The sequence below is a fragment of the Podarcis melisellensis genome, assembly GCF_964234715.1.
Source record: "Podarcis melisellensis genome assembly, chromosome: 4".
Lineage (NCBI taxonomy): Eukaryota > Metazoa > Chordata > Lepidosauria > Squamata > Lacertidae > Podarcis > Podarcis melisellensis.
This window is the reverse complement of record NC_138531.1, coordinates 7,637,461-7,651,790: the sequence shown is the minus strand read 5'-3', so window position 1 is coordinate 7,651,790 and position 14,330 is coordinate 7,637,461. Positions and strand designations below refer to the sequence as shown.

At 42.2% G+C, this 14,330-nt stretch overlaps 3 long non-coding RNA genes across 3 annotated transcripts in view; 1 reads left to right on the top strand and 2 right to left on the bottom strand.

The window, feature by feature from the left end:
- Positions 1 to 14,330, bottom strand: part of LOC309367792 — a 95,191-nt gene that overhangs the window by 50,674 nt on the left and 30,187 nt on the right. The window lies entirely within an intron of this gene.
- On the bottom strand, positions 1,259 to 11,845 carry LOC309367783. The gene is made up of 3 exons (XR_014167356.1): positions 11,282 to 11,845; positions 5,494 to 5,534; positions 1,259 to 1,435 (listed from the first exon to the last, which is right to left on the bottom strand). It is a non-coding gene; the product is annotated as an uncharacterized lncRNA (long non-coding RNA).
- Positions 7,750 to 14,282, top strand: LOC309367777. The gene is made up of 2 exons (XR_014167350.1): positions 7,750 to 7,816; positions 12,661 to 14,282. It is a non-coding gene; the product is annotated as an uncharacterized lncRNA (long non-coding RNA).

Genomic DNA, 14,330 nt, shown 5'->3' with positions numbered 1-14,330 from the left:
CCCAGAAGCCCTGTCAATACAAACCTCTTTTCTCTTCATAATTATTGAATCAATTTCCAAGTCCTTGCAAAATTCTGTCAACACACTATGTTGTTATTTATACGATAGCATGCAGATATAGACATAGATGAAGCATATGTAAATGCTTTTGCAATGTTGTTGCAGTGTTGCTGTTGTCTAAAGGGGAAAAAAGTACAGGTAATTCAAGGCAATGTATGCTTTGCTTGATTTATTAAAAAAATAATTCTGAAGTTCTGCATTTCCTTTAAGATGTACTTTGTGGAGTAGTACACCCTGGGAGAAATTATTCAAAAATTGCACTAATGAGTGTCAAACTGCATTGCAAGGCAGTTTGAAAATTGTCCTATTAATTAATGGTGTAATTAAGCTTTTGTCATTGACATATCATATTTCTGACAGGAATAGATGGCCTATGCAAGCCTGCGCCAGGCAGCAATCCAGGCAGCTAGTGTGTATAATGGATGGCAGCAATTTAATGCAGGTTTACAGTGATGGGACCACCTGCATTGGGGGAGAGCTGGCAATAGCATACCAAGCAGTTCTGTGCAGTGCATCTCGGCAAAATCGCCTTAGCTTAGATTGATGGAATCCTCCCTTGGATGACACATTAGCTCTTTGCCATTAAACCATAAAAAAGTGTTTCTCGGTGCTTTTGTGACAAAAATGTCAATTAACTTCCAACTTTCATTTCCATTTAATTTCGTATTCCCTGACTCATTTGCATATTAATGTGAACGTGGTATAGAACAGTTCGATTAGAATACCTTGGTAAGGCTAATGGCATGTAATGCATACTTATTGGGTATAATAGTTAGAAAAACATGAAAGTTTCTGGAAAATTTATTACCATGGTAGTATCTTCACATGGGAAGGGGGGGTGGGGTGGGATAATATCAAGCCATTGACAACATGAGTAGGTGGCATATTCAATAGGGCCGACTAAAAATAGAATGAGGGTAGAAGAGAAATTTCTAAGTGCAAATGAGTGCAATATAAACCATTTTATTCTGTTCCTCCCTTGGCAACAGATCTCTATTAATTCTAATATTAATAATTTATAGCCTAGTGCAGTTAACAAGAACTCAAGAATTTAATCTGGGGGAGAAAAGAGGAAGAATACTATGAGGAAAGAATTTAAGTGTAGGACAGATTTAGCTTCTTTGTGCCTACACAAGTCACGTGCTCAGATTTGTTATTGCATGTCCAAGAATGCAAACCTTTGCTCTTTGTAAGCCTAAAATATAGGAAGAGCAAGGTAGTAAAGGCTATTGCAATATCAAAACAAGTACCTACCCTGATTTAAATTTCTGAAGTTCCCTGCAGCTCAAAACACGAATGAGATTTCATGGACTCTGTTTAGGAGTGTCCATTTAAGGAGAGGAACTTCTTGACAGGTTATTTCCCTCAGCATCACCTGAGAAAAACCATACTAGCTTTACACAATGAATTACTAGTATTATAAATAGAGCTGAGCTACCACCGCCCACCCCCACCCCCCAAAAGCAGGTATGGAAAGTTTGGCAAACTTCCCTTCTTTTCAGCAATTTGGGGGAGGGTCCTAAAAAAGGATGAAAAATATTCATGAGGGGTATAATCCAATGGATGCTCCCAGCCAGTTGCTGCTGTGCTGCAGTGAAACCACTGTGATGCATTGTGGCAAAATGGAAAATCTTACTGATGCAGGACAATTGTTTTAGCATCATGGGTTTGCGTTTCCCTTCATGGGCACCAATTAAAACTGAAGACAGATGAATGGTTTTATTTGACTTCAGCAACACTGTCATGTATTCCTTCCCTGGTGCAGCTCCAACACTGTTCTTTGTTTCCAGAGCCCTTATTCTCCTCCAGTTGGTTCCTGCCATCCAGGGATCCCGCAGGGGATGTGGTGACATCAGAGCACCACATGGCCAATCAGGTTTTGATACATGGCAGGGACACTGAAGTCAAATGAAACCATTCTGTGAGCAGAAATAATGGGGATTGCAAATGATACCAATGATAAAGAAGAACATAGGGAGAAGGGAACTGGGAATTTCCACTGATAACTAAATTAACACAGTACATTAGAACCAGGAAAGATAGATGAAGACAGAATGAATGTATAACAACCAGGATCTCCTTTACTGAATATTGAAAAAAAAAACCCCCACAAAAATCACCCTGTTGATTCCAAAAATATTATATTTCTTAATGTTTGGAAGTTATTTCAGTCAGATTTTGATTTTTCAGAGATCATGGCTACTATATATAATATTTTGAAAGCTAAATCTGTTTTAAAGCTATCGTTTTGTTATGCAGCTCTTTTAATTTTATTGCCTTATGTATTTACATGTGATAAACCATGTTTCTTATATTATTTCACATTAGCAATGGTTAGTATCAGAGGTCTCTGTTTTCAGCATTTCATACCATTTTAATTTGCATATGCAATTATTTTTGTGGTTAAATTTGCAAATAAAACACCTCACAAACAAACAAAAGCCTTGCACATATTTGGCAGGCTGGCTTTATCCACTCAGAAAGGGCTACGATTCTTGTTCCAACAAAAAGTAAGGTGTCTAGGTTGTGCCTACAGCAATCCAGTCCAAAGTGAGATCTGAATTGATCTTTGTTTTTGGTAAGGTAAAGGTCCATTAGGTCCAGTTGTGAATGACTCTGGGGTTGCGGCGCTGGGATCGAGCAACAGGAGCTCACCCTGTTGCAGGGGTTCAAACCTCCGACCTTCTGATTGGCAAGCCCAAGGCTCTGTGGTTTAGACCACAGCGCCACCCATGTCCCTTGTTTTTGGTGCACAACCCCAATTACTACCATTGTTAAAGAACAGCAGTCAACATGTCAGCAAATTGTGGAAGTTCTCTTGGAGAATGCCGACATCCAAAGATACGGCGATCCCACATAGCCATGTACCAAGGCTACTGCCAGATTTAGGGTGGTGTGGGTGGTTCCCCCACATAGGGTGCCGAGCCAACAGGGCACAAAATCATCATCATCATCATCATCATCATCATCATCCTATATTTATGCAAGTACTTAATAGGATCCTCCTAATTGAGCGTCTGCGTTGTGCATGGGCCCAGGGCGCCCCCTCCCATCTGTGGGGTGGGGGTGGGGGATGAGCCACATGATGGCCCCACAGTCACAGCACAGCCGATTGGCCAATCAGAGAGTGGTGGTGTGATTGTGGGGCATTTAAAAGATGGCGGCGCATCACTGGGGCTTTCACCTGGCTTCGCGCCGCTAAACACCTGCCCACCCGCCCTCATTTTTAGGTGTCTGCTTTGGCCTTGCTCTGAAGGGACGCGGGTGGCGCTGTGGGTTAAAGCCTCAGTGCCTAGGACTGGCCGATCGAAAGGTCAGCGGTTCGAATCCCTGCAGCGGGGTGCGCTCCCGCTGCTCGGTCCCAGCGCCTGCCAACCTAGCAGTTCGAAAGCACCCTCAGGTGCAAGTAGATAAATAGGGACCGCTTACCAGCGGGAAGGTAAACGGCGTTCCGTGTGCGGCTCTGGCTCGCCAGATGCAGCTTTGTCACACTGGCCACGTGACCCGGAAGTGTCTCCAGACAGCGCTGGCCCCTGGCCTCTTGAGTGAGATGGGCGCACAACCCCAGAGTCTGGCAAGACTGGCCCGTACGGGCAGGGGTACCTTTACCTTTACCTTTACCTTTGGCCTTGCTCTGGACTTCTGTTGGCCACCTGTTTTGGAACAGGTTCTGGGTAGGAATTTTTTCCATTTGGCAGATTGGCACTGGTCATTTGGTTATCGCCTACCTCTTAGCAATCGTCACAACTTTGTAAGGTTTGGCTGTTAGGCATTGGCTTTGTGAGGTGTGGGGGAGGTGCGGCCATCACCTGCCCCTCCATGAACAAGGGTATTCCGTTAAAGAAATCCGTAGGTCTGGATTTCATCCGAAGTCCACTTGGGGGGCTGGGGCCATGCCAGGACCCAGCAGGAACCCTGGGGTGAGCTTCAGTTGGTCGCCATCGACGGAGCTCCCTCTTTTGGTGGTTTCCCCTTACAGACTTCCTGCAAGGCGGGCAGGAGTCAGATATAGTTTTTGCCAATGCCTAAGCCAATACCAAGGGACGCGGGTGGTGCTGTGGGTTAAACCACAGAGCCTAGGACTTGCTGATCAGAAGGTTGCTGGTTTGAATCCCCATGACGAGGTGAGCTCCCATTGCTCGGTCCCTGCTCCTGCCAACCTAGCAGTTCGAAAGCACGTCAAAGTACAAGTAGATAAATAGGTACCGCTGCAGCGGGAAGGTAAACAGTGTTTCCGTGTGCTGCTCTGGTTCGTCAGAAGCAGCTTAGTCATGCTGGCCACATGACCCAGAAGCTGTATGCCGGCTCCCTCGGCCAGTAAAGCGAGATGAGTGCCACAACCCCAGAGTCGGTCACGACTGGACCTAATGGTCAGGGGTCCTTTTACCTTTTTTAAGCCAATACCACTCACATTTCTGTAATCAATAAAGTTGTGGCCTAAATTTTGCCCATCAACCTTTAAACTAAAATACTGTGTCAATGAGTTTTTATTAATTTTTTTTTGGGGGGGAGTGCGCTTGGCCTTGGCGACGCACAACTGAGAATATCCATTAAAAAGGGCAATGTCCCAAAAGGAATTATTGTGAAAATAAGAAATATTTAGAGGATAGGGTGCCAGATTTTGACTGCAAGATCTTTCTTGACCTCTCTGCCTGAAGCACTTCTCTGCCAGCCTCCTCATATGGCTGTCTGGTATCCCAGCAGCAGCAGAAATTCTACATTCCTTTCACCTTTTTTATGTCTGGGATCTGAAATGAAGGATCAAGAGAGAAAGGGAGCCATCCTGGGACAGTCAGGTTGGTTGAGAGAAAGCTGACCAGAAGGAGATAAGCTGCGGTGATTTTTTGATATATTTTTTTGAACACCCAGAAGGTGTTCGCATGCAGAGGTCATGTGGACCACACAACTTAGATACATTCCCAGCACTCATAATTTATGCTTTTGGGTGAAAGCATCAACCAGGGCATGTATACTACAGTACAGATTGATATTCTGTGTGTCTAGCATAATTATGCCTTGATCCCCTCTCAGACTCGTAACTCAAGAATGAAAATAAAATTGCCTGCTGCAGTGATGGCTTCCAGGATTTCTATCACAATAGCTGAAATAAATCTAAGTTACAATCTGCCATAGCCTTTACGCACCTGAGGGTCAGTGGGCAGCCAAGATACAAGAGTGTCCTGCAGTTACTGCCAAGTTTCAAAGGTGATCTCGGCTAAAGATCTGAAGACTTCATACTGACTGAATATGTTTCTAAGTGACTTGAGACACAGCATCTCTTTTGATGGCTTAGTGGATGTCCAATATATTTAAATTAAAATAGTGTTTCATTACATCGGATCAGACATGGAATTACTTTGCCATTAATTATAGGTAATCTGCACTTTTACATTAACTCCATTACCAGTAATAGACTTTTAATGTGGTACTTACATTGTGCTTAAAGGGTGAGCACTGATACTACTTGGAAATATCTAAAGGAGAGAATGAGAAGGGAGATTAGAGGGGAGAGGATAAGACATGGGGTGGGGAAGGAAAAGAAAGGGAAAGAAGGGGAGGGAAGAAAAATGGGCCATCAAAAGGCTAGAGGAGGTAGCAATGAAGAAAGAAAAAGCAGCAGAAGAGAGCAAATTAAAGGACAAAACAGGATAGGGCATTGGTGTGATCATTAACATACTGAAAGCTTATTCAGTGCTAGAAGAAATAGGTCACAACTAGGACTAGTTTCAAATAGCTAAAGGCCATTTCAAATATTACACAAGGCGAACGGATCTGCACCAAACCATTTGTGTATTTGCAATTATGCTTGTTACCACCACACTTTATACATTCAGGATACCTTTAAAATTGTAGCATTCTGGAAATACTGAGATCAGCAGTTATGGATTTGGGGATCTGTTTATGGGGAATAAATATAACCATGGAACTCAGGGGGGAAAGAAGAATCACTGAATCCACAGTAGGCTTGGGAGTAGTCCGTGTTGGTTCTTTCGCTACACTAGGAGGCAGGCCTCTAGAGACATCAAGGCCTGCCAGGACATTGTAGAGCAAATTGCAATCTCCATTAACAAACTGGACATCCAAAAAACAGTCTACTGTCTGAATTCTTGGAGGTGGACCAGATTAACTTTCCGCATGCTGAAAAAAGTGCCACAAAACTTGGGGCCAGTTAAACAAACTTTGATAAGGCGAACTGTTTGATTGAAATGTTCCTTGCCTTGTGTTTATTAAGGACTGGAAATTCATTTTGGACTTTTTGCATGAAAGAGAAAATGAAAAGGGCCCCCACCCATTTGTCCTCTGGCACAGAGCGCCCTTTCATTTGTTCTCTTAATGACCTATCACCCAAGTGATTACCTGAACATTGGAAGCTAGTCTTGCTTAATTAGCTCTTAACACATGCCGGTACAAGGATTACATGACTGGCACCCACAAATGCCAAACAATACTATGTGTGCCAGCAATACTTCTACCTTGGTCCTATGGATCTATAAACATTGTGTCTAGCATCCCTAAAGAGCTGCAGTAGATGAAAATATCACTCCTTTTTCTTTCAAGTTGCACAAAGTAAGAGCTCCAGCATGAAATAGAAAGAATTAATCCATTTCAGTGTGTCTTTGTTGGCAGTACAGAACTACGGTCTGACATTATGTAACCTCATGCAAATATGGATATATCTATCTGTCTATCTATCATCTATCTATCTATATCTATCTATCTAATCTATCTATCATCTATCTCTCTCTCTATCATCTATCTATCATCTATCTATCATCTATCTATCATCTATCTATCTATCTATCTATCTATCTATCTATCTATCTATCTATCATCTATCATCTATCTATCTATCATCATCTATCTATGGATGAGGTTACATAATATATCACAGAAAAACTGTCAGAAGATAAGGAAGCAAATTGAAAATACTTTGAAAATGCAGAAAAAACATGAAGGAGGGGTCCACGCAATCTAGCAAGAGAAAGTCATTTCTTTAAGATTCTGCTTTAAACTATACAGCCCTGCCTCTATTGTTTAAGTTAAAACAGCTTGATGTGCTAAATGTAAAAAATAAATAGAAACACAGACTGTCGTTCCTGTTTAATTATATTTATGATGATGCTTTGGAATTTGACAAATTTACAGCAAAAATCTTGAGCTGTAAAGATTTGCACTTCCTCTAGCAGCATCTTGTTATTTAAAGGATTTGATATGCAAAATCTTAGATGCTGTATCCAGACACACTTCACCATGTGTGAAAGACAATGGATTTTAAGGTTGTCTTTAATAATTTACCCAACTCTTCATTTCCTTTCCAGCATTTTCATCTCCAAAGTGTAGTGATAGCAGCACTAAGACTTTATTAGCTGGAAACCTATTTAAAAGGAGTCATACAAAAAGCTATAAATGCATTTGCAAACTGGAATCTTTTCAGAAACCATTCATCAAGCTTTGTAGGCTATGCTAAAACAAATAGAAATAAAATTCTTCCCCAAGGCAGTCTAAATTCTGTATCAAGAAAAGCTAAATTTTGTACCTTGTCTAAATGCCAATTGAACACATTTGTAAAATATATCTAATTCGCATAATTTATTCAGCAGTTTTTGTTGTTGTACATATTTTATTCTGGATTGTTCATCATAGAAGGACCATGAAGCCCTCTCCGACCCAATCAATTCAGCCACGCCTCTGGTTTGGGAAATTTCTGCAGGCATTGCTCATACAAATTTTCAGATATAATTTGATAGCCTCAAAGGTGAGAAATTTGCTATTTACTCTAGCTAGCTATTTGAGGTTCTCGGGAAAGTAACGTTTGTGCCCAACACCACATTCTGCATCTTTCCCATGCTTCTCCAGAAAGGCAGCATGTAGAGTAAGATGGAGAGAGGCCTGGCTATTGCCATGTTATAAATTTGGGAGGTCAGTTTGGATGAAACCCTGGACGAAACTCTTCCATGCCTGCAATCCTGTATCTGTGAGGGTAGACTGTATCAGAGGAGGCCTGCCAAACCAGCTCCTTTGTCAGGATAATGACTTTGGCTGGCTAGTTAAGTACCACAAATCAGCATATCCAGAAAAGTTGCCCTGTGCCATAGAAACAAATGGGTTCATCGGTTTGCACATTCATTCAGTCAGATAGACAGTGGAGCTGACAGTGCAGATTCCACAGAGAACAACTTGAACACTCTTCACAGTTTCCACTGACTGCTGCTGCTATCAGCAGATTTTGGTAGATAGTAAACAGAAAAGGAATCATTCAGGTAAGGACATTTTGGGAGAACTATAAGCACCACCACCACTGTGGGCACTGCTATTTTAGATGTCTGAATCTCTGATTAGGTTGTAGACCCATGGGACCCACAGTGGTAGAACCCATAGTGTGAATTCTCCAGGAAGCGGAATATGGCTGCAATTGGACAAATTCTTAAGGAAACACAATCCCCTCTTCACGTCTACTTTTTGCTATGGTGGGAATATGGATTAATAATTATGTGGGTTTTGGGGGGTTTTTTCCTACAGAGCATTATAGACGCAAGAAGTATAGGCCTCTCCACCTCATAATTTGAAGGCTGTCCAGAAACCACATATGGTTGATCAAGAACATGGCATACACAAAACATCATGGTTTGTTGCCAATCTATTACTTGGCCTGTTACAATATAGGGCAGGGAGGCCACAATATTCCTTTCCCCACCTTTCATGTTTAGAAAAGGATGGCTTGATTTCCATTCAGTTCCAAAATTCTTATTCTCATTCTTTTATGTGCTCATCTATTGACACAGGAGGCTGTTTCAGAGAAGCTCTTATTTAGTGCTGTGCTTGCATCAGATTTGCAACAACATGAGCTTCAATTGCTCTATAAACCCCAGGAAAAATGCATTTCACAGTGCATACAGATTCCATCACCTTTCATTACTCACAGGCCAACTTTTCTTCTAGTTTAGTGTTCACCCAAGATGAACTAATAAAAAGCCTCAAAAACATTTCTAGGAAAATACAAGGTGTGCATGGGATGAAAGGCATTCTCAGAAAAAACTCTTCATAGCAAAGTCTGATTTTGACAGTCATCTCGTTCTTCTGTATGTTTCTAAAAGCTTTCACTAATAGGAAATTTGTGTCAGTTCAGTGAGGTCAATGAAATAGCACTGTATCTTGCAGTTACATTTGGAAAGAGAGGCTTAAGAGACCAGCTGGTGCTACAGAGGACTGCCACTAGCAAGAGATTCTTTGAGAGACCTGCTTACCTGGGCATTGTGTGGACTAGAGCTTAGGGTCAATCGATGAAGCTGGTTAAAAAGAGCTTCACAGATGACAGAAGATTGTAGCCATAGGTAAGTAGTAGAATACATGCTTTGCATACAAAAGGTCCCAAATTTAATCCCTGGCATCTCCAGGCAAATCTGGAAAGGCCCTGTCTTAAAATCTGGAGACGGCTTGTCTACACTTCCGCTTGTCCTGTGTCTAGGAGGCATGTTTCTGTGCAGTTTTCTGCTTGACCTGTGCATTCTAGGCATGAGTCTGAGCGGTTTTGCCTTTACCCTGGAAAACCCGCTCTTTAGTGCTAAATCGGAACAAATGGCAATCTGCAGAAAACCCAATTGCCATTTGTTCCAATTCAGTGCTGAAGATTGGGTTTCGCTGGGGGAAAGTGGTGGGCAAAGGGAGGTTTGGATAAGCCCTCTGTGTAGACAATACTTAGATGGAACAATGACCTGTCTTAGTATATTGCAACTTTCTATTTTCCCAACTTAATCAGTTAATGGAACTCCCTACTATAAGATTTAGTGAAGGCTTTCAATAGAAATTGAGGTCTATTTGCTGTGATATCTAAATAGAGAAACAGAAACATATGGTATCTTTTAGGGGTGTGCAATGGCTTTGCATGAACCCCAAACTGGAGCAGGGTACCTCTGGGAGATTTTTTGGTTTTTTTGAGATGGGGCCTATATGAGGCAACTTGAAGCAGTGATCCCCTAAAGTGCCTCAAAGCACCTCCAGGACTCAGACACAGACACCCCCCCAAAAAAAATTTTTTTGCAGAGTAGTGTCTGCAAAGAAGTGATATTCTGCCTTTAAGCTTACCTCTTAAGGAAAAAGACCAGGGTGTGGTGAGAAGGGAGAGAAGAAGCTTTGCAAAAGCAAAACTTCTGTCTCTACAATTAAGAATAATGCCAGGACCAGGAGGCGGGAGGGGGAGCGCCTTAATGACTGACAGATCCAGCGTGTAATCAGAGATAATTATTTTGCCAGCGCTCCAATCCCAGTGCTTTGGGGTAAAGATTTTGAGTAGAGATGGGGAAGATTTCAGTTTGAACCTCGCATTCTGTATCTGCCTGGACCACACTTGGATCATAACACAGACATGTGGATTAGACTGCATGTTTATGAAACTTTCCAAAGCATGGTTCACTCTAAATTTCATTGCATTTTCATAAGCTGGTCCAAGAACTTCTCCAGTTCTTCATTTTTTTGCAAGCACGTAAGTAAGTAAGTAAGTAAGTAAGTAAGTAAGTAAGTAAGTAAGTTTCTAGCTTTTTGCAGCAGCGAGGTAGTGTGACATATTCTGCGCTCATTGAAAACTGCAAATAAAATCATCTGTAAGGCTAACCAGGATTTTGGGGTGTGTGTGTTAGGATGTTTGCCCCATAGCCATCTTTATATCCATATAATTATTCAGGAAAGGGATGGTAGTCGATACACTAATTGAAACTTCTGACAAAATTCATAACATGCCCCTGCATCTAGTCGCAGTTTTCAAGGAATGTGGCAATGGTGGTGCTTTCTAGTCGCTTCAAGCTGAGACATGGAAGCTAAGGCTGATAAGAACGGTAGTCTAAAACATCTGGAGGCCACCAGGTTCCTGATGGCTGTAGCAGGTCATTTCCATCGAAATTTGCACCAGTGTTTGAGGATCTAACTTGCTTATGAAATGTTATGTCAGAGCATTAGTTCCAAAGATATTCACGCACACTCCCATAAACCCCAATTTCTACCTTTCCTGGTAGCAAAAGCTAATCTGTTTTTCCTTGTGCTACAAGTGGCCTCTGTACCAAATTTGGTTCAGATTTGTCATCTTGCTCCTGAGATATTGAGACTGCATCATACATACACTAAATTAATGATTTCTCTTCTGAGAAAGAACAAACGTGTAAGAATGCCAAACTCATTTATCCTCTTCAGAACAACATACCATTCAACCAGAAATCAATAGCCTACTTACAACATTTCATGTGCATGGAATGGCATAACAGCCCCTGCAAACTTTCAGAAATGAACGTCGGATTAGGTGGGCTTTGGCAAGGTAATTCTGATGCCCTTGTGGCTACAGTGACCAGCACTTGTGTTGCAATCTGACGAAAGAAAGAAGACGCAGACAATGGGGTGAACCAAGGCCACTTTTTATTCATAATATCTGCAGGGGAGATTAGAAGAGCGGGAAGCTAAGAAAGCTAAGTTCAGCTTTGGTTGAGCCAAATGCTTCGCACTTCAAGCAGCTTGATAAGGCACAGCACCCAAAACCTAGGCCTCATGTTATGGTAAGCAGGGAGGCTTTTCCCCCCACCCATCCCAAATGCCCAAACTCCAGGCAGGTGCAGCAGGTGGGACGGAGGGTGAGTTGGGTAGGTATGAGAAAACAGCCAAAGGGACTTTCTGAGGATGTGCATTTGCATACACAGTCTCTGTGTATATGTGCATACACTAGGCAGTCCAGATTGCTTGTAACAACACTCTCAGATTCAGCACTGCATGGCTTGGGGGGGGGGTCAGACCTATGACACCTAGCTCACCTTCAGCTTAGAAAACAGTAAGGTAAAGGTAACCCTGACCATTAGGTCCAGTTGTGGCCGACTCTGGGGTTGCGGCGCTCATCTCTCTTTATTGGCCGAGGGAGCCGGCGTACAGCTTCCGGGTCATGTGGCCAGCATGACTAAGCCGCTTCTGGTGAAACCAGAGCAGTGCACGGAAATGCCCTTTACCTTCCCGCCAGAGTGGTACCTATTTATCTACTTGCATTTTGACGTGCTTTCGAACTGCTGGGTTGGCAGGAGCAGGGACCAAGGAACGGGAGCTCACCCCGTTGCGGGGATTCGAATTACCAACCTTCTGATCAGCAAGTCCTAGGCTCTATGGTTTAACCCATAGCGCCACCCACAAATCATTCCCCTGCCCCAAAATTTGGCTAGGAATTCACCTAGAAACAATCTCCTCTAAAATTAGTGGCTTGGGTGAGCATCCCTCTCTTGCTGTCTTACTGAAGTAGTTCTAAACTGATTGTAGCTTTAAAAAGAAAACACTGTTTGAAATTTATCCACGCCCCTTTTCACAATAGGGAAGTAAAACAGAAGGGCAATGAAACAAAACACAAGGGATGAGGAGGAGCCAGGTAGACATTTATAGCATAAACACACCTTGGATATCTATTGCCTCCCTTTGGGAGAAAAAGTGGGGTATCTAACAAACAAACAAACCAAGAAACCAAGTGCTATTGCTCCTCTGAAAACAAATGGCGCTTACTTTGCGCTGGTCTGTTGCTTTCTACTGTCCATGTTCTCTTTCTTTATTGCATGTCATTTAACCCTGACTTCACTTCTGCTGCAGGGATTACTTATCCTTTGGGTATGTTTTGAAAGAGAAGAGAAGAGAAGAGAAGAGAGGAGAGACCATGACCTAACAAATATTACTGAAGTCCTTTTAACAGCCCTATTGAAATTCCTACCCATATTTTGCCTCAGTGGGACCTTTCAAATTTGCTTTAAATTCCATTTTGGACTAGGCATATATTATATGAACATGGCTTCAAAAGAACATTTCGTCTGCTGCTACTTACAAAAAATGGCAGGCTTGGCATCTATTCAAGTACTTATTACGAAGCTTCTGTGATATTAATAAATGCTGCCTGCTAAAATCACATTTTCCCTTTTAACTTTGGTGGGGTGGGGGAGGGAGTAGAGGACGACACACTTATACCTGCTCTGACTCATATAATAGCCAAGACCTCTGCAGAGCAGTCCAAGCTACAGCATTTGCTATTTTTCAACACCTTCTCAGAAGGGAGTCAAATCAATCTCTTCGTTGCTGATATGGTAGGTCACCTTCAGCCTTTTAAAGTTACACACACACATAAATTGCAGGTAGCTAATGTAGCTTCTGTTAATGCACACCTCTGCGGAAGATGCTCTCTTCAGGGTCCAAACACCTATCCAATTCTACCCCTGCCCTATCTCAGCAGCATATTAATTCTCAGTGCCTTCCTTCATACATACATTGTAAAAACAACAACATGCTACTACTTTGTAAGCGAAAAACAGTCTTAGGCATGCTCAGTTTCACAACTTTGGCATGTCAGCTACTAACTCTCAACCTAGCCTACTTCACGGGGCTGTTGTGAAAATAAAAGTGAGAAGGGAAAGACTGTGTACATTACCTTCAGGACCTTGGAGGAAAATAAAGATACAAATACACAGCAGCAAGCAGCAGATATGTACAGTTCCACAACTCTCAGCAAAACACATATACACACCAAAAATGGTTTGCCAACATTCATCACTAAAGTTTCCCATGTGTTAAAGTGCAGTTTCCAGGAATTTTAACTTGCTGCAGCTATAAGGTGTTTAATTATTTTATCGATGTATTTGCTGATTCATTCTGTATTTTATATTTTTATTTTATGTTTACTGTATACTAGTAAAGAACAGCTCAGTGATTACCAATGAACTGTAGTGGTTGTGAAGGGCATAGAAAATTGCTGAGGGGACTGCAAAGTCCCCGTTTTGGCTCAGTAGGAAGGAAACCTCATTTATTCCAAGGATGTTACTTCTGAGTAAAACATAATGTTATGAGTTTGTGGGTGCCACACCCCTCTAATTCTAGCAAGTGTTAAAAACCAAACAAACCAGGCTAGTTTCCTGATGAGGTAACTGTCTGGGTGATGGGCCATTAAGGGAACAAATGAAAGGGAGCTCTGTGTCAGACCAAAAATGGTTGGGCCCTCAGTAAGAAGGACAAAACCTGAGTCTGAGGGCAGAATTTGCTGTTAGGCGAGCTAGAAGCTGGAAAAAAGCAGCTAGCAGAGGATCAGAGTGCAATGCTTATTCTCTGCTTGAATGCCAGGCTGTGGCTAAGGGAGAAACAAGACCCTTTTGGGGTGTTCATGCTGTGAACCCCTCCATCATAGGCTCAGGTTATATATATGTGTAAATAAACCATATATCATAAAGACACCACAGTCTCCGCTCTGCTTCATTTCCAAAAGGAAACACTGTTCCGTC